Below are 21,572 nucleotides of genomic sequence, written 5' to 3'. Positions count from 1 at the left end.
ATTGATTCCTTTTGTTATCATATTATGATATAACTTATATCTTTTAAAATTGATGAATATTTATAACCTCATATTCTGTATAGGCACAAGATTTGGGACGAGCTGTGAATGTTGATAAGGTATTTCAACAAACTCATTTTCGAAAGAGATTTGGCCAATTTGTTGATGAAAAAAATTCTTAGAGGACACATGTAAGAAAACACTTTTACTATTATTTGCTTTAACCTTTAAACTTTTACTATTATTTCCTTTAAATTTCTTCGTTATACTATTATTTAACTAATTCTTTAATAAGAAGAAAATTCAAGTAGACTCTCACAAGTCATATTTGAGCAAAGATCATGTCCTAATGCATCAGAAGAGCAAAATGATGAGGATGATATCATTAGGACACAATGCTAGGTTGATACTATCAGTGGAAAAAATAAAGGACAACTATATATGTAACACCCCAATTTAGGATGTCAATTGAGTAAAAGAATGTCCATTAGTTGAAAAACTGTTATTTTTATACTTAATTTTGACCTTAAAGACAACCTTTATGACTTAGAAACTAGCTTGGAATCATGCTTTTGCCTATGTTTTGGAAATAAGAGAGTATGATGGGTTTTATGCTTGGTTTTCCTTGTTTTTGCAGGAATTGAGATGAATTAGATGAAAGAAGTTGAAGTAGTAAGGACCTGGACTCAAGAAAGGAAGTGAAAGTGCTTAAAAGAAGAGCCGTAGTCACCACTGAGCGCCAATTTTACCGCTGAGCGGCATTCTGAAGTCTCGTAGTCACCGTTGAGCGCCAAAACTGCAGCTAAGCGTCAATTCTGAAGACACGCACTTACCGCTGAGCGGCAAAAGTGCCACTGAGCACCATTTATTTGGCTTGGGCCTATTTTCTGTAATTCTTAGGAAACTATATAAGGTTTTAGTCGAATTAGGGTTAGTATCTTTCGACAGAAAGAGGCGAAATCACACTTTCTTCACCCCTTGGAGGAGGAGGATTTTGGATGCTCAAGCTCTATTCTTCAACTTCTAGGGTTCTATCTTTCATTCTTTCATTTTTTTTTCATCTAGTGTCACCATGTCTATGGTGAACTAAACTTTTATTGTTGTTGGGGAACCGATGTAATCCTTTGAAACTCTCATGTATTGAATTGATTCTTTAATTTATATGCTTCCTTTCACTAATTGTTAAGGTTTTTCTTCTATACTCTATGCATGTTTTGTTTAACTCATTCAATTGCATGATCATTGATTTTATTTGTATGGACACATATAAGTAAATCTAGAACTGAAGAAATTCTCCCAAGAGCAATATTGCCTAGACATAGGAAATGAGGATTGGTTTCCTTTAAGCTTCTGTGCGAATGTAATGCATGAATAATTGCTAGGGAGACAAGACATTGTAAACTAGTGATTAGGAGTAGGCTTTCTTCACCGAGACATCGGGTTTAAGGTAAATTAGAAAGTGGCATTAACATTAATGAAGAAAGATGAACTCTTGAATACATGAGAGTGGATAGGATGAATCGGAAACCCCAACAACATCATCATTCCATATTTTACATTAATCTCTTTTGCTTCTTTCGATCCAATTTATCAACACATTGCATTCATACTTATTTTTCTGTATTTGCATCTAAACTTACAAGATTTCGTTTACAAGTCTAATTTAATCATCAAATCACATAACTGTTTAGGCCGTGAGTCCTTTGTGAAACGATACTTGGTCTTACCATTTTATTATTACTTGATACGATTCAGTACACTTGCCGAGTGTTAACATCAGTCCAATATTTTCGTCATTTTGCAATACCAAAAACAGTGTGAGAGATAAAATAATCTTTATTAATGAAAGGGTCACCCTGCTTAATTTCAAAACCCTTCATCTTCCTTAAACCCTACGTTCATTAGAGTTGACTCGTATTTTCTTTCATTTACAGACGACGATGGTCGATTCTTCAAGCAACTCCAAGGATAAGAGCAACACGTGCCTCTAAGAGGCCGAGTTCGATGACTCCTTCAAAATTCGTCTCAACCAAGTGCTCAACTCGGGCAGCCACACGGGTCGCAAACTCGACAACTCGCTCGGCGTCCTAGGTCTCATCTTCGCCGGCCTCGAGAGTGGGATGATCCACGCTAGGGGCACCGATGACTTTGTCAAAAACGTCGTCACTGGACTTGGCACCAGAGCGCTCTATAGGGCCGCCACTAGACCTCGATCAATCGCCATTTCCGGTGCCATCGAAGGGTCGGCGCGGTGGCATCAATTGGAGGAAAGCAAGCTTTGAAGAGATACATACCGATCTAGTGAATGATTAGGTTAAGAGAGTAGAATGGGGATGGTAGCACAAACTACCCCATTACTTTTAAGTTATTTCTCTCTTTATTACAATTTGTAAACTCTCCCCATAAATTGGAGTATTTACTTACAACACAATTGAATTGTTCAAAAATCTCTCTATTCTCATTCCCAGCAATACAGAAATTGTGTTAAGTGTTAAACAACCAATGTGATGCAAATTAACTCAACATGCATCACCTGCTACTTTTTACAGGTTTGGATTTAAACCTTAGACTTAACACACACACACACTCTCTCTCGCACACAATAAAATTAATGATATTAAAGTTTACTACAATGAAATTGGTTATTAATTAAGTTTATTTTTACTCAGCTATGATATTAAACATTCTTTTTCATATTAAATATTTGACAATTTTATGTTTATTTTGTAGGATTTTTTTATATAAAAATTGAATTAAAAATGTATTAAAAATATTTTTCAAATCCCAACATGAACATAAGTTAAATATTCAATAGAAGAATACAAAATATGAACTCGAAAAATAATGTAATTAAAATACATTTTATAATAGATCTTTAAGATAAACAATATCAATAATATTAATATAACACAAACAAGTTCAACAAATAACTTCTTCAAAACGAAAACGAAATCTAACCTTCAAAAGGTGGGTTCATCAGAATAAAGTGTCGTCACCAGTGAGAGAGAAAGTAGAATGCGCCTATGAAGGACAAAAAAACAAAAATAATTGGTCAAAACAAACAAAAATCATACATAAAGTAGTAATTAACATGCATTTGTATCAAATGAAAGAAAAATTATATGTGATGGTGATAACAGTTGAAAAACTATTATATTTATACTTAATTTTGACCTTAAAGACAACCTTTATGACTTAGAAACTAGCTTGTAATCATGTTTTTGCTTATGTTTTTGAAATAAGAGAGTTGGATAGGTTTTATGCTTGGTTTTCCTTGTTTTTGCAGGTTTTAAGATGAATTGAATGAAAGAAGTGAAGTCGTCAGAAGTTAGAATAAAAAAAGAAAGAAAAAGTGCACAAAAGAAGAGTCGCAAGTACCGCTCAATGCCACTTTTACCGCTAAGCGACACTCTGAAGTCCCGCAGTCAACGTTGAGGGGCAAAACTGAGTGAGCGTCACAATAGAAGAATCGCACTTACCATTGAGCGGTAATTACCGCTGAGCGCCATTTTATTGGGCCTTAGGCCAATTTTCTGTAATTTTTAGGAATCTATATAAGGTTTTAGCCGAATTAGGGTTAGTATCTTTGGACAGAACGAAGCAAAATCACACTTTCTTCACCCCTTGGAGGAGGATTTTGGATGCTCAAGCTTTATTCTTCACCTTCTAGGGTTCTATCTTTCATTCTTTCTTTGTTTTTCATCTAGTTTCACCATGATTATAGTGAACTAAACCTTCATTGTTGTTGGGGAACCAATGTAATCCTTTGAAACTCTCATGTATTGACTTGGTTCTTTAATCTATATGTTTTCTTTCATTAATTGTTAGGGTTTTTCTTCTATACTCTATGCATGCTTTGTTTAACTCATTCAATTGCATGATCATTGATGTTATTTGTATGGACACATATAAGTAAATCTAGAACTGAAGAAATTCTCCCAAGAGCAATATTGCCTAGACATAGGGATAGGAGGATTGGTTGCCTTTAAGCTTCTGTGCGAATGTAATGAATGAATAATTGCTAGGGAGAAAAGACATTGTAAACTAGTGATTAGGAGTAGGCTTTCTTCACCGAGACATTGGGTTTAAGGTAAATTAGAAAGTGACATTAACATTAATGAAGAAAGATGAACTCTTGAATACATGAGAGTGGATAGGATGAATCGAAAACCCCAACAACATAATCATTCATATTATACATCAACCGTTTTTTCATCTTTCAAGTCCATTGATCAAAACTTTGCATTCATGTTTCTTTTGCATAGTGCAACAACAATATTTTCGGTTACAAGTCTAAGATAATCAACAAATCACATAACTGTTTAAGCCGTGAGTCCTTTGGGAAATTACACTTGGTCTTACCATTTTATTATTACTTGATACGATTCAATACACTTGCCGAGGGTTAACAGATGGTCGTCAAACTTCGTTCTAGAAAAGTTTGAGAAGAGAAGAGGGTCTCGCGCGCTAAGATAAAGTGAATGAATTTTAAATCTTCTGCTCAAATTTTTATTGAATTCACTAACCTTTTGACGTCTAACGCTAGGACATTCGACGTTTTATTTCCTTTTACGTCGAATTACAATTCTAAACGACATCTAATAATTTCATTTATTTACAAAAATACCACCGGTCATTTTTAACGTTGGCTATTGAGTGGGACGTTGAATGCGTGACGTTATACGCTAGTTTTGCACTAGTGGTAAGAAAGAGGGAGAAAGTGAGATGAAAGCAATAGTATGAAAAGATAACACTGACAGAAGAAAGAGAAAGGTCTTTTGTGTTATAGAGGAGTAGAGGAAAGAGAAAAAAAGTTAACACGGTTTGTGCGTATTTAACGGAAGGGACAACGTTGACACAAATTTACTAAGTGAAGACCAATTTGACACACTTTTAAAAGGAGAGACCTAATTGAATAAATTCCGCAAAACATGGGAAAAAATAAGCTATATATTAAGCCTAATATGATTAATAATTAATATATAAGCTCATTACTCCCCTACTAAAATCAAACCCACCACACAATAAAACAATGTCAATCAAACTTTAATCCAAATGAACCATGCTATAACCACCATCAATTATGTTATCTTCCATACTTTGGTAACACGGCCTGTTTACCAAAACATGGCCCACTTACCAAAGGAAGACTTTCACTATATTGTTTACCAAAACAGGGTCTACTTACCAAAGTGAGACTCTCTTGTTTAGCAAAACTGAGCCTACTTATCAAAGCAAGACTTCCACAATCCTATTTACCAAAATAGGAACCACTTACCAAAGTAGGACTTTCTCAACCACAACACCAAGAGTACAAAAATTGGTATATCAAATAGAATGCTAACAATATAAACATCATTAATCCGTTCAATATAACCCCTTCCCTTAGCCATTGTAAGAAAAATTTCAATTTCAACCACCATAGTATGGGTTTTAATCAACACTTTATAAAAACATTGCTTAAGCATTACATCACTTATTTCCTGCCTTGTTATTTATCAAGCATAAACATAGAAAATAACCACAATATACTTAAAATGCTAATCAAATCGTGACACCCTCTTGCCTACTAGACAACTACTAAACCGTTAGCAAGGTTATGAAGAGCTGACCCTTTGGACCCCGAAGCACGGGATTGAGCCACCCTCACGTAAGGTCACACAACATTTACTATGATTTCCCATACATTGACCTCTTTCCAATAAATCAATCCAAAGGAATGATATCATTAGGACATAAATGCTAGGTTGATGTTGTTAGTAGAAAAGATAAAGGACGACTATTAGGGCAAGACAACTCACTACAAATTACATTGTTGGAAGAGGCATCCTTCAAGCACAAACTATCTTGTTCCAACAATGTTAAGGAGGTCATTATCCGCCTCACACAATGACTAGAAGCTCGTGATCAGGCTTATGATAATTTGAGTCGCATGTTTGACGCTATGCAAAATCTGGACATGAGATTCTTGCCTCCGAAAGCATAGAGTTGTCTTCAACAACCTCAATCTCGCACAACATCGTCCCAACAACAACCTAGTCCAGCCTAGCCTAACCCACTCCAGCCCATCCTAGTCTAGTCTAGCCTAGTCCAACCACAATCCCTACAGCAACAACAAGACCCTAAAGAAGAAGAAAACAATTTTGATGGATATGTGGATTATAAATACTCTGTTACTTATAAACATACTTTTAAAAATTTTATGTTTGTCTGGATTACCTTATAAACATATTTGTGATGATTTTCTAGTATTGTATTAATGTTTGTTTGAATTATATTCTCTGGTTTGCACTATCAATATTGTCTTTTTAATGTTTGTGTTTAAGATGTTTGTTTGATAAGTAAGTAATAAAGTCCAATGCATTGGAAACTACCATCGTCTTTATCTGCGAAATTTACTAATGGATAAATCCGTACTTGAGTCATGTAATTATTAATGGATACATCTTTCGATAATTATCAATATTTCCTTTTTAATGTTTATATCCAAGATGTTTGTCTGGTAAGCAAGTAATAGAGTCTAATACACTAGAAATTGTCATGGTGGTCGTTATCGATGAAATTTATCAATAAATATATCGATCGATAATATTTCATATCTTAGTCATGTAATTACTAACAGATATCTCAATAATTATTTAGAAATATATTTGTAGATAATTTCGAATGGACGATTTTAATAGGTGAGTAATTCGTCAATTCCGTCAATTGACAAATTTTTGTAATTTGTGATGAATATGGACTTTGAATAAAAGAAAAATAATATTTAAATTAATTACCAATGAATAAAGATACATAAGAAGGTTTTAAAACATGTCTATGAGAAGCAACAGGTATAAAGATACACTTCTGTGTCCCTTCTTTAAGGGTGTTGCTCCCTCCACCACCACACCTTTCTCCCTCCACCTCCCCTTTACTATTTTGCCCCTAACTAAAATTTTATTTTTAGGGTTATTTTTTAATTTTATCCATTCACAACCTATTTCACTAATAACCTACACTAATAACCTATTTTAGTTCTCCGTACATGAGTAAAATACTTTTCTTTTATTTTAACATTATATTTCTTCATCTCTTTCTTTTGTCACTGTGAGATACTACAAGTTGTAAAGGGTGGTGATGAAAAGAATTATCAAGCAGTCTCTCTCGTGGTGCAGTGTCGCTCTCGTGGTGCAGTGTGTGTTGCTTTCTCAAGGTGCGTATTCGAATAAACCTTCAAATAAAACCCTAAAATAAAAAACGTAACCTTTAAACGGAGGTGACATCATTCAACGGATGTCAAAATCCTTCAACGGATGTCAAAATCCTTCAACGGATGTCAAAATCCTTCAACGGATGTCAAAATCCTTCAACGGATGTCAACATCCTTCAACGGATGTCAACATCCTTCAACGGATGTCAACATCCGTTTAAGGAAAAAACGGATGTCGACATCCGTTTTTTCCTTAAACGGATGTTGACATCCGTTTTTTCCTTAAACGGATGTTGACATCCGTTGAAGGATGTCAAAGGTTACATTTTTAATTTTAGGGTTTGTTTTATTAGTTTATTCTTTATTTTTGAAATATTTTAATAATTTAATTTAAATGTTTTGATTTATTATTTTTGAATATATTTTGAATATAATTTAATAATGTAAGGAAAACTAGGTTTGAAATAAATTAAAATAGTAAAAGTAAAAAATTTTAATTTAAGGATATAATTGGAATTAAAAAAAATTGGGGAGGTGGAGGGAGAAAGGTGTGGTGGTGGAGGGAGCAACACTCCTTCTTTAAAAGGAGTATAAAAATTCTTTTTGCGTCTCTCCATTCATTAATTGTCATATGAAATTACTTTAGACATGATTTTATTTATTTATTTCTTTATTTCTTTATCAGGGATATAAACGTAATTTTGCCTTAAAAGAAAGCCTCAAGTTCACGAAGAGATTGTACACGAAGCCCTGTTTCAACATCTCCATTCTCAGCGGCGGCAGAGCCAAATTGTCTTTCACCTTGTCACCAGTCTCACCATCTATCTCACGAGAGGTTAGGGAAAAATCGTCTATTTCTTCTCTGACGCCAGCGACGAGTGTGCAATATTAGTGCAGGTTGGCCTTCAAAATTGACGTCTATAACATCGAACCTCAACCAGTCCCACCTCCAGGACAGAGAGGCTCTATTTGGGTTTTAAGAAATTAGTCTTTAAAGATAAATAAATAAATACAATGAAGTGTAAAAGGATTACAAATCACATTTACGTAAGAAGGGCTTTAAAACCCCTTATAAGAACGATTTTAAAACCCCTAAGAAGGGCACATAAACCATCACCAAAGATAAATCTTACTCCCTTTTTAATAATGTTTTCTTCTTCATGAAAAAAAAAAAACAACCTTGAAACGAAAAGAATAACCACATCCTAAATACACAGAAAATAACACGAGTATACGTTAAAAGATATAAACCCATTTATTGGGAGATGGAATTCTGAAAGAAAGTTGAGCGATTTGACATAATGCAAAAGATTTGACTAGGTTGGAACACCCATTCCCTTGTAAGAACTAATTAGGAATAATTCTTTTCTTTACATCCAAGTATGTTGTTTGATAAAACGAGTTTGCTTTTTTAGTAAATGGCAGCAGAAAGTTTGACAAATATATGCAAAAGAGAAGAATTACATAGACATTGATTATAGTTTATTAAAACAAAGCACTCATTAGTGATTGACTTTACAATACAAGTGCGCACGCTATATATCTGACGAAGGAACCAATTTCCCATCATCACTATGAATACTATTTGACCATATATTACTTCCTACACATGTCTCAAATAAAAATTCATAACAAAACGACAATTTTATGAGCCTATAAATATTCCAAGTATCACAGCTTAGAATCTCCGCACCACTCTTTCTGGTTTTTGATATCCTGAAATCGTTTTCAATGGCAAGTTTGAAACATTTATGCCTTGTCCTTCTCTTCACATCCATGTTGGTCTGCCATGATGCAAGGCCTATTCCTTCATCAGTTCAAAGCAGCAACCAAAACCATGCATTTCTGGAAGTGTTGAGGGAGATCATGAGAAGGAAACAGTTGTTGGGAACCGAATATAAGCCCAATCGTTTAAGTCCTGGTGGTCCAGATCCTCACCATCACTGATCCTTCCACACTCTCACATGAAAATATGAAAATGCAGAATCATTATAGCAGGGCTGTCACCTTTTTCAAAGTTCATCTTTCTGTACCATTGGTGTAATGTAGCAATTTTGTGTAAGTTGTGGAGTGATTGGATGAAAACAAACGAGGGCATAAGCTGAGTGATCCTAGATTCTTTGTAGATTCATTTTCAGGTTATCATGTGCAAGTGGAAGTTTAGTGCATTGGTCTCCGATTGTGTACTTTCGGTAATCAATAAAACCTATCTATGAATAAGAATATTGATTTAATATAGTTTCAAGATATATTAATTAAATCTAAAGGGTTATTCATGAATGGAAATATTATTTTGATCTTATCCCACTTGCATAATTTTATTTTAAACCATTTATGTACGTGGGATATTAAAATGATATTTTTATCTTTATAAGTAATAACTTTCTTTAATTTTAAATAATTCATTTGAAATTTATGTTAAAATATATTTTTATTTATATTACTTTCTCATTTAATTTGTTTTCCCTTTTTGAGAAAAGAATGGATGTTATGTATTCATTTTAATCTATGCAATGCGTTTCTGCAGAAAGGGACCGAGGGCAACTCCTGCTGCAACAGCTCAGGAACGCTCCTCCTCTACCGATCGGTCCTTCTCACTTCCTCCCTCCTTCTTGACTCTTGCTCTCTCAATCTCAAAGTGGGGTGACCTGCAGAAAACACTCCGACGTTCAAGTCAGAATTTGTCCTTGCAAGTCTATCGAAAATTAGACAAAAAACAGAGAGTTTACCTTCTCAATCGATTGTTATTTATATGGTTTCAGATAATATTATTCATTAATTTACCTCTTAATCACGTTCAATGCTCACCTTAACTGCTGCTCGACAATGACCGTTACCTCATTAACTACACATTTATGGACATTCAAGCACTGTCTCCAGCCGACGGCTGGAGAGGCCCGATCGGGCAGATTGGACTGCCGGTCCCACGTATTCGATATTGGATAAGCACGCCCGGTCAATCGATCCTACTTGGTAGTAACACAATGTTTGTGTGGAGTTAGTAGTTTTTGACTCTACCAAAAGTGAAATGTTGCCAGTAATATATATATTTTTCTCATGTTCTTCTCTAGTCATCCCTCTCACTCTCTAGCTACTTGAATTTTTGTATGATTTCTACAATTAATGAAACATAAATAAAATTCTAACTTATAAGAAGAAACTTGCATATCAGATGTTCATTCCTTTGGTAATAAATAAATTGAAATTATTGAGGTTGTATAATTGTCGTGGACATGGCATGTGAGAAGCATCTTTTGTTCGGTTAAAGACCGATGAGCTCCCAACTAGTGCTGCTCCACTCTTAGCAATTTTCATAAAAAGACAGAGTTCACTGTTTCTAAGTTTTCTAAGTAAAACATTTTAGGTAACAGGCTTCTGCACATGTAACCCTCTTCATGTGCGTTTGTTCTCTCATGCATATCAACAAATATTAGTTTTGTCAATACAATTAAGGAAATTCCAATTTAATAAATCTACCTTAAACACTTTGATAGGAATTATACATTTCTTATGTGCATGGCATGTGTTGGAATCTCTCTTAGATGAATATTGCTCAAAAATACACCGTTTCACATTTTTAAATATTGTTTTTATTAGCTGCTTAAATATTATTGGTTTCCATCAATTTTATGGTTTAGGACTAATTTAACTTATTGCTTATCCGTTATAAAAAATTCATAAAAAAATACATTTAGAAAGAATAAAATATTTAGACTAATTTATAAACTATTTTGAAATGAAGAATATTGGTTAATCTTTAAATTATATTTCATTGTCATTGGATGGTTTTCTAAACTAGTTGAACCCACAAATGGGATCTAGTTTTAATAACCATGGTATTATCTTTTAGTATGTACGGATTCACTTGCTATCGGAATTTAATCTCTAATGGTGTCTTTACATTATTTGGATATAAATTAACATATTAAAATAACCTATATTAACTAATACCCATGCTGTAAAAAAAAAAGAGGAAGTCAATTTTTTTGACATTCCCATTGACCGAACTCCACTAATACATTTGTTTTTGGAGAAGAAAATTAACAATTAATTCTTTTCTAAGTGCGATTTCCCTCACTAATAATCTTGATTAGTGAGTGCCTCGTAGGGTCTGACGAGAAGGTGATTGTCTCATAAACAAAGGGTTGGGAGATAAAGAAAGGGATTGACATTCTATAATCAATAACTTATATATGTTTACATTTTCCCATTAGTGCAGTTTGGATATATATATTTAGGGTTATATACATGCCCAAATAGTAGTCAATAGTCATCATCATTAATTATTCTGAAAGTCAAAGTGTTTTTTACTTGTTCTTTTCAGTTGGAGGTTATATATATATATATATATATATATATATATATATATATATATAAATACCAATGCCATCATGACATTAAGATATGCAACTATTTACATATAATTTTAATTCTTATCCTCTGCATAAATTCTATACATATACATTCATTTTTCAAGTGGCACCGTCTTGTTACAGTGACATGCAACATTGAAAGATGGATAAATAGAGCAGAAGGATAAGATAAAAAAAAATGATAATCGTACATGCTTAACCTAATAGAAGGGTGACAATGCAAGCTAATAGTTTATGCAGTTAAGATCATTTTATGAGTCACAGGATGTGTGCACAGTTGTGGGACGGTTATCCCAAAACTTTCTGTTACCACATGAACGCCACTATTTATGATAAAAAAATTGTGGTATGACAGTGGTTAACGTTGGTTATCTTAAAGAACATGGATAATAATAAAGATTGAACGTTATGTGCATCAAAGTTCAACTAAAATATATATGTCCACTGTGTTAAATTGGATGACGGCTTAGTAAGGTTAAGAAGGTGATCTTGATTGTAGTTGTATATTGAAAAAGTGGGAATAGGACATGTTTGTCTGTGGAATGAGCAATGATAGCATTAAGAAATGAAGAAGGAATAGGACATGTTTGTGTATATCTATACTTATGAGAATCTTTTATTATCTTTTCCGAAGTCGGCGTTAGCATCATTGTTTTCATGATTCTTGTTGGTTGAGGCCGCCGTCATCTCACATTGAGGCTAACCCAAAATTTAGTTTGGCTGTGAAAATATTATTAGTTCGTGTAAGTTTAAAAAACTAGTATAAAGTTGTATTGAGGGGTATGCTAGTAAATAGAAAGAAACTCATAATATTTTCATCATAACAATTTTAAATGATTTTGAGAATGTGAAAAAATTTAAATTTTTATGAAATTTGAAATTACATAATTTTAACAAATATAATTATTACTATTATCAGAAAGCCTGGTATCACGAGGAAAGAACGATAAAAAGTTATTAAACTCTAAATATATGAAATAATAATAATAATAAGAATAATAATATAATAACAATAATAATACAAAATTAATATAATACTAATAATAATAATAATAAAACTTTGGATTAAATATGTTTTTCATTTCTATAGCGAAATTGAAAATTTTCTATATTTTGATCTTATATTTTATAAATGAATATATATAGTCTTTAATTCTATATAAAGGATTTGACATCACTTATATTCAGGATTCTACTTCAATTCTACAACTAAAGCATATAAAGGAGAGATAAAAACTGAAGACTTTAGATTTCGGTTCTTTACCGAAACATATTCTTCAATGATAATCAACCGAAACTTATATGTTACATAAAAAAAATTAAATGATTTAAATGCAGAAACAAAAGTGTGCTTTGAGCAATGGAATGCATGAGCAATGCTTGAACCATAGAAGGAGAAGGTGTGAGCAATGGACCAAGGCATGACCTTGATAAACCTGCGAGACGAAGATCAAAATGTGTCATTGTGTGTCACCTCATCATGAACAAACATTAAAATAGACCAACACAAATGCGATAAAAGAGGAAAATGAGCCTCCAAGCAAGAAGAGATGATTTGTGACGACCAAGAATGAAAATAAAAAGGAGAAGAGAACAAGATATTTTGCAAGCATAGTAGATGAGAACAAGATGCTACACAATGGAAAATGATTTTAAGTGGAGAGGAGACCAACCATGGAGAAAATAGAGTATGGGTTTTTGTAGTAGCAATAGACACTACAATAAAACAATGTTGTCGCAGGAAAGTAACTTTTCTAAAACATTAAACTTACGTAGAAGAATCAATCAAAGCCTATACTTGTGAAAATATTTACAAAAATGTCATTACTGTCATTTTTTAAATTGTTTGTACAACTAAAGACTTCACTTCTTTAAAGGATTGAAATTTGTACTAGTATAGATTTTGGTTCTTTTATAACAGAAGTCTATAGTTGTGCAAATAATTTCAAAAAATTTACTCACTAGTATAAAATAAGTTTTTTATAGCTATGGTTTATATATGTTAAAATTTGTCAGCTATAGAAAATGATGGGGTGACAATATTGTAAATAAGATAAACTTTTTTACACTGGTTATACTAAAAATAGGCATAAAAAATAGTATAATGACAAAACCGCAATAAATGATAAATAGTTCTACACCGGTTAGACTCTAAATAGGTATAAAACTTCATTTTTTACACCCACTACACTTAAAATCGGTATGGAATATTCTGGCGCGTTTTCACACTTCACTTCTGCGCGCATCTTCCACGCTGCACTTCTAATTCTTCCTCGACAAAGCTCCTCTATTTTCAGCACAGAGTTCAAAACGGTCAACGTCTGCAACAGCCGCGATGCTTTCCAATTCGCCAAATCATGTGCTTCTTCACTTCCACGCTGCACTTATTCTCCTTTGCTTATAATTTGCCATTATCGTCGAATGCCACCACCGTGCCTTCCAAAACGCGGCAACAACAAGCACAAGAGCATGCCTCTTTATGCGAAGAAGCTTCTAGAAAGTTTCCTTCTCTCATCGCTGAATCCGCGATCATCACTAAAATCATCCATGTCGACAACACCATTCCCCTTTTCAAGGGCTTCAGAATTTGGCTCTCCGAACTTTCGATGCTCTCCTCCTCTCTCTCCCTGGGTTCGATTGTGTCGGTAATCACCATTATGTTCGAATTGATACAGTTCATTTCCCTCAACACTAATAAATTCCTAGGGTTTTGCTCTTCTTTTAATTAGAAGTTTTTGAGAAAATGATGTGGTTTGAAGTCGTATTTTATGATTTATTTTGTTTTTGTAGAATTGCGATGCTCAGTCCTTGCTTCCTCTAACAGTGAAGCAAATATACGATGCGCTTCAAACAAACGATGATAAAGCTAATTTGATTGTTGACGGTGTGGTTGCTAATAATGTACGTTCTACAGGTTTGTCCTGTTTGTTTGACCAATCCAAGAGACTTAGCCTTCGGGTGTGGTCTCATGGTGAGTTATCATTATTCTTATTTATTATTATTATTATTATTTATACAATATTTTGGAAAAACAAACTTACAAGGATTGTGGATACAAGTTAACTAATTGTCCCATGTGTCGAGAGAGGATCATTACTCGTCTGAGGGTGTACAGTGGATGATTGTAAGTAATAAAAATGAAGCACATTAATTACATACTTTGCATACCAGGTAGAAATATCACTTAGATTTTTTAAATTATTGTTTGGTGACATGTTCCAAGTTCAACTTAAACATTTCCTCGGTGTTATAATTTGGTCAGATATAATTGTTCTCTCTCATTCATTTGGACCAGTTGGTTTAGTCTTACTTTTTCTTTTTCTTAAAATTTGCACTCAGTTTTGGGATTGACGCCACAGTGTAATCTTTATTTATTGTTGCAGGTAGAAGATGCTCGAATATCTGTTGTGTAAATTCAGTATCCAAAATGGCCTATAGATAATGTAGTACTTGTTAGGGTAACACTTTGATTTGGTCCTTTTTCTTGCAGGAAGCTTATAAAGTTAACGTAAAACATGTAGCATTAGAGATTAGCATTTGAGCTTGATCTACTAGAAGAATATGATTCACGCTTTAAGAAGCTAAGTTTAGGTAATAAATTGCCTATCAAATTCTCCAAGTGATTAATTGTTAGAAAGACAAGTTATTGAATTATAGACAATGTAATTGTTAATTTTTGAAGTTGGATTATAAACAATGTAATTTTCAATTTCTATGTATAACCGTTTCTAGATGATTAGATGTTTCAATATTACATTTTGAATTGAGGAACTATTTTATGTGTAATTTGTTATGTGAATATATTTAGGGACTTTGTTAGGTAAATATTACATTGAAGAACTATGTTGATGTGTTAATAATAGAAACAATATTGATCATTTTTTTTGTTATTGATAATTTAGAGTGTATTATGGAATTGAATTTTATGCAAGTTTATATATGGATAATGGCACATACAAATCAAATATTAAAAAAAACGTCACTTTTATATCTATTAAAGCACAATAGGTATAAAAAGGTCTTATTCTTTTTATACCTGTTATAATATCGATAAGTATAAAAGTGATATTCTTTTATATCTGTCGTGGAACCATCAGGTATAAAAAGTGGGTTCTTCTGGTACTTTTTTATACCTGCTCCCGGAATGTCAGGTGTGAATAACAATTTTTATATCTGTTATAGACAAAACCGGTGTGAAAAATTGAAAACTATCTATACCCCTCACTTCTATACCTACTCTATAAAAAGCTTTTTTAACAGGTATAAAAAACGTTTTTTGCACTAGTGACTGTGTTTTGAAAGACTTCATTTTTCTTGAAACTCAAACATTTTTAACGAAACTAAATATACTTTTTTTACTATAGCTTTTAATAAATTATGTTGAATTGTTTTTTTTACGTATCAAACATGTTTTCTAATCGACATTAAAATTCATTAACTATAAACATATTTAACCTTCAAACTTTCTATGTGTAAAAAAAAAGTCCAAGTCTCAAAACTTAAAATATAAGAAACAAGAGTTTGAGATAGCAGAAAGTAGTTGATGAGTGAAGAATGATTTGATCAATGAATAGATGATGAAGTAACTATAATATAATAATAAAATGGGAAATGAGTGAGTGGAGGAGAATGAAAAAGGTGGTGGCATTGTGTGTGGGAGAAGACGTTACCAAAAATGTGAAAAAATGAGAGTAGTAATGCTACGGGGAGAAAAGTGATTGAAAATTAATAATGGAAAACCATGAGCCACTCACAACCACTCACAACCACTCACAGTTAAGTTAAGAAAATTAAATGAGTCCAAAACCTTTGAAGTAAGCATAAAATATATATATATATATATATATATATATAGATACATACATATATATGTAGATACATATATATACATATATATGTATATATCTACATATATATATATATGTATCTACAAATATATATATATGTATCTACATATATATATATGTATCTACATATATATATATGTATCTACATATATATATATGTATCTACATATATATATATATGTATCTACATATATATATATATGTATCTACATATATATATATGTATCTACATATATATATATATATGTATCTACATATATATATATATATATATATATATATATCTACATATATATATATATATGTATCTATATATATATATATATATATATATATATATATACATGTATATATATATATATACATGTATATATATATATATACTTAAATACCTGAGTCTTATTATGTTTATAGTATACGATAAAAATATTATAAATAATCTTACATCGAATATAAATAAAGTCAATTTAAAACACATAAGTTGATATAAACTTTATTTTACAAGTCAGTTTTGTGAATTTAAACTAAATTTAAAATCTACTTCATATTATGGTAATAGAGTAATGAGTTAGAACTTATCCTAACACAAAATTTGTTATTTATTGGATTTATTGTTCCATCTATTGGTTGTTGTAGACCATTCATTGATATTTAGTTTTATACTCGAGATGTATATGTCTTAGTATGAGCAAAAATTGTGTTAGAAGTCTTACATCTATTAAAGCTAAGGTTAATTTATAACTGAATGTAAACCTCACCTTACTAGTTGATTTTATTTGATTAAGTTAGACTTACACTAGTGCAGCGAAGGGAAACGACAACGGTTGTTTTTTACAATATGCTTTGGTTTTCGACCCGAGGCATATACCGGCGAGGTAAAAAGGTGGGGGACTTTTGGCCTCGGTTCAAACCGAGGTAATATGTCAAAGGTTTCTGCTTCGGCTCCCCTGCACCCGAAGTAGTAAGAAAGAAAAAATAACAGGGGGAGGGGGGCAACCTTTATGACAACAGACTGCAGATGTGGAATGTCAAAGCCTTTTGTTTTTTTTTTAAATCACGTGCACTTTAAACTGCCAACCCAAGCCAAAAATACATCATTGGACTACTGGCCCAAAAGGTTCACTCAAAGTCTGCTAAAACAGAGTTGTCAACGTCGGCCACCTTGACACCTATGGCCACCACCATCAGCGCCTCCAGCACCACCACTCATCGTCATCTTCTCTCGCCACCGCGACGCCGTTGGCACCTAGGCTCGGTCAGAACCAAACTCGCGTTTGCTTCGAAGGAGGAAAGCTTCCGCGATCCCACCACCATGAGAACGCCCACTGAGACGTTGGAAAAGAAAACCCTCCCTGCGATGCTTGAACCAGAACGAAAGAAAAAGAGGGAAAAGGGGAAGAAGAGAGTGGCGCTACCTCCTCTTGCATCACGATCTAGAAAAAGAAAGAGAAAAAGGAGAAGGTCTACCTGCGCAACGAAGGACCCTAAAAGTCCACCGCGAACCGCCATCGAAGGCGAGAACACGCCTGAGTCACGCTTCGCAGTGTCTCCATTCTCACAGCCGTGAGGTCATTGTCGCTCTTCGAGACGCAGAACTTCTCGCCCCCAAGACTGGGTGGTCCGCTAGAAGAAAAAGAGGAAAAAGTTGGTTTCTCACGTTAATTGAAAGAGAGAAGATAATGTGGAAGAGTTTTTTGATTAGGGTTCTTAGTCTGAACCCATTTAGAAAAAAATTCGAAACAAAAAAAAACCTACGAAAGGATATGGCCTCGGTTCCTTGCCTAACCGAGGCCTATTTTATTAAAAAAATTCAAAATTGATCTGAAGTGGCAATTTTGAAATTTTTTTCAACTTTTTCGCCTCGGTTCACCACTAAACAGAGACCAAATTCTCTGTTACAAATTAAATTTTACTTAAAGATTTAGATTTTGTTCAGATCAGGGTCCATGACCTCGGTTCTCCTTAGAACGGATGCCAAATCCCTGACGGTCTGACTGCAACCTTTATGACAACATATTGCAGATGTGGAATGTCAGTGTCTTGCAGGGAATTTTGGGCTCGGTTCTGCAGACAACCGAGGCCATATACCCTATATGGCATCGGTTCTAATACAACCAAGGCCTATACTGTCAAGAAAATTTCAAAAATGTCACCGCACCGTTTTATGTTTCGGTTTCTGGTGAACCGACGTATAACGGACGAGATAATATCTCTTTTTTTACTAGTGTTACTTAACAAAATGAAATTATTAAATTTAAAAAAAATGAAAATGTAAATGCATTTTAACGCTTAAACTTTAAAATGGGGATAATACGAAACTTACGTTTTCCCGAGAGGATAGTGTAATTTAGTCAACAAACATGTTAAATATTTTTCAATATAATAAATTTTCCTCATATATAAAAGTAAAACTAACTTGAAACATGCAGTAAATATTTTGTTTGTTAAAAAATAACATAATGGAATATCGTGTAAGGAAGTAAAAAGGATCCAAACAGAGGAAATGAAGGGATTTGTTTATTCTGACTTTGTTGAAAGCTGATTTGGAACATCTTGAAAAAGGTCAATTTGCATGTTTTTTTCTCGTTTGGCCGCGCCACATTTCCGTTCGAAAACCAAAGGGACGACGAATCACGAAAGCAAGGAACGAAACATACAACGTAATTTGTTTTATGCGCGCTCTTTTTTTTTTTTTTGAGACAACATGGATTATTATGTCGTAAGCAAATATTGTAAGATGAAGTTATGTGTTCCAGCAAGGTGATGACAGAGTTTGTTGGATTAAGCCATGTGTGACGTGGCCACGTGATTTTCTCTCATTTGGGAATGGTTGTGCCCATGTGAGATTGTGGAGCACAAACACAAACACTTTGATGGCATGGATGCAAAGGATTTGGGTTGGTCTATCGGGAAATTGCTAGTACTACTTTCTCTAATCTATCTCCATTTAATCAATAATATAAAGTTTTTGGATGAAGAGGACAATATAGATGAATCGGTTTGGTCGGCTTTTACATTCATTTATGTTTCAGATGGAGAACCGACCAACTAACCTTAATCCCATAACATTAAAACATTAATTATCTAAACTTGTGAAACAAAGACATGTGTTATATCAACCTCCAATGGAACTCATGAACTTAAACTCCCTTAAGTGGATTGCATTAAACCCTAATTGGAATTTGAGTATAAATAGCCTTCTTTGTTACTTCATTATTCACATACTCATTTTAGAGCACTTGTATTCTTGACGTAGTTTGAGTAAGAACATGGCTACCTTAATGGTGTCAAAAGTGTTTGTTATCTTCTTAGTTTTTCTTCCATTGGTTTTTGTGAATTCAGAGGCAAGACTTTTATTGCCTAAGTCTACACCCATGATGGGTAAAAGGATTAACACTGAACTTCTTTTACGTGACTTAGTCAAAAATTCAAAAGTTAGAGAGCATCAACAGAAGAGGTCGATGCTGGGAGCAAAATTGGAGAGGTTATCACCTGCTGGACCAGATCCTCAACATCATTAGAATGAAAAAGTTTTAAGTTAGTTTATGAATAATTTAAACAAGTTTTATTTCATTTTTTTAAGATGTGTTTGCAAAAAGTTTCTTATGTTTTGTTTGTTTCCAAATAAATGGAGTATTGATTAGTTGCTTAGGTTCTTGTAGTTGTATAAACTAATCTCTCTACTCTCATGTAGAAACTTCTATTAAATGAATGGAGTTTATAGTGTTTTTTTATTATAATTTTTTTATCAATTAAAAAAAAGGATATATCACATTTAATAGGTAGAAATATATAGTTTTCAAAGTACTAATAAGGAAAGTATTGTTATTGTTATGTAATGCAACCATTTAAGGTCTCTAATAGTTATAATTGGTTCTAATATCGACTGATATAAAAGCAATTCTATACGGGTTATTTCTGCATTAAATGAGTATTCAAACATGAGGAATACAACTTTTAACATTTTATATTCAATTATTTATTCATTAATATATATCACTACAGGAAAAACATTTATTACCGGCGGCTTATTACCGAAGGCCTTCTGGCCTTCGGAAAATGTAATTTACCGAAGGCTTTTCCGAAGGCTTGTGTAGTATGACTTTACCGAAGGGCAATGGCCGTCTGTAATGGACAGGAGTCATTACCGAAGGCAAACGACCCTCGGTAAGTGAATGATGTATATGGAATTAGAAAGTGATAGCTTTCCCTCCCCTCATTTCGCGAAAACTCGTTCTTCCCCAATTTTCAGATTGTGTACCCTAACTCCCTCGACGAACTCACTCACTGGCTTGTGCAGACTGCTTTCCACCCTAAGCACAATCGGGATACGCTTCTTCCCTTCTCCTCCATTATAGGTGAAGTGTCCCATTCTCCCATCTCATTTTGTTTTCCTGTTTCTGTTCTCGATTACGCGTTAATGGTGGAAGCTTTTTTGTTCTAGCGTTTTGCAGTGTTCTGAGCTGAGGAAGGTGGTGGGTGGCTGAGTTGAAGGCTACCATTGTGGAGGGAGGATATTGGAGGACGCGGCATAGACGAGGCGGCGTAACCAGGGCAGTGACACTGCGTGAGAAGGTCTTCCAGTACTGCTTCAGAGGCTATTGAAGGGGCTACCGTCGAGGTCAGTTGTTATTTCGATTGATGAACTTTACAAGCTAAGAAGCATTTGTTCTGAGTTTGTTGAATGTATGCTCTGAAGTTTATTGTGCAATATGATTTGTTATAGAAAATATTGTTCAAAGTAGTCATTTTGATTGCTAATGTGTGTTGATTATGAAAACTGATAACAAATACTGGATCAGAGTAAAATGCTACTGGTACACCTAAAAAGCCAATTTCAATAAGCATAACTAGTGAAATACTCAAGATAACATTAAAGCTGAGTCCTGTTTCACAATTTGGTGTGTCTGTCTCTGTTGAAGCATCTGAAGGTTCGTTATAGAGCATGAACCCATCTGGGTAATGAAAAAACAACTGATCCACTTTGATCCCGCCTTCTTCCACCGTTCCACGCGCGTATTCTATGTCCATTTCCTCAAGCTTCTTCTCCACTGCTCCCATGCTTTGACACTGTTTTCATTCATCACAAAAACCAAACAAACCATGTCAGTTTCCTTTTGTTCAGTCATTTTGTCAAACACACTGTAATTAATTTCAAGT

At 33.5% G+C, this 21,572-nt stretch overlaps 1 pseudogene; it reads left to right on the top strand.

Annotated features, from left to right (window-relative positions):
- The first annotated feature begins 19,656 nt into the window (after positions 1 to 19,656).
- On the top strand, positions 19,657 to 19,933 carry LOC124820521 (CLAVATA3/ESR (CLE)-related protein 53 pseudogene; annotated as a pseudogene).
- Positions 19,934 to 21,572: the final 1,639 nt, after the last annotated feature.

This window comes from Vigna umbellata, chromosome 6 (genome assembly GCF_029865625.1).
Source record: "Vigna umbellata cultivar VRB3 chromosome 6, Vumbellata_1.0, whole genome shotgun sequence".
In the NCBI taxonomy this organism is placed as follows: domain Eukaryota; kingdom Viridiplantae; phylum Streptophyta; class Magnoliopsida; order Fabales; family Fabaceae; genus Vigna; species Vigna umbellata.
Note: the sequence above shows the minus strand (reverse complement) of the source record. Positions and strands in the feature narration are given on the sequence as shown.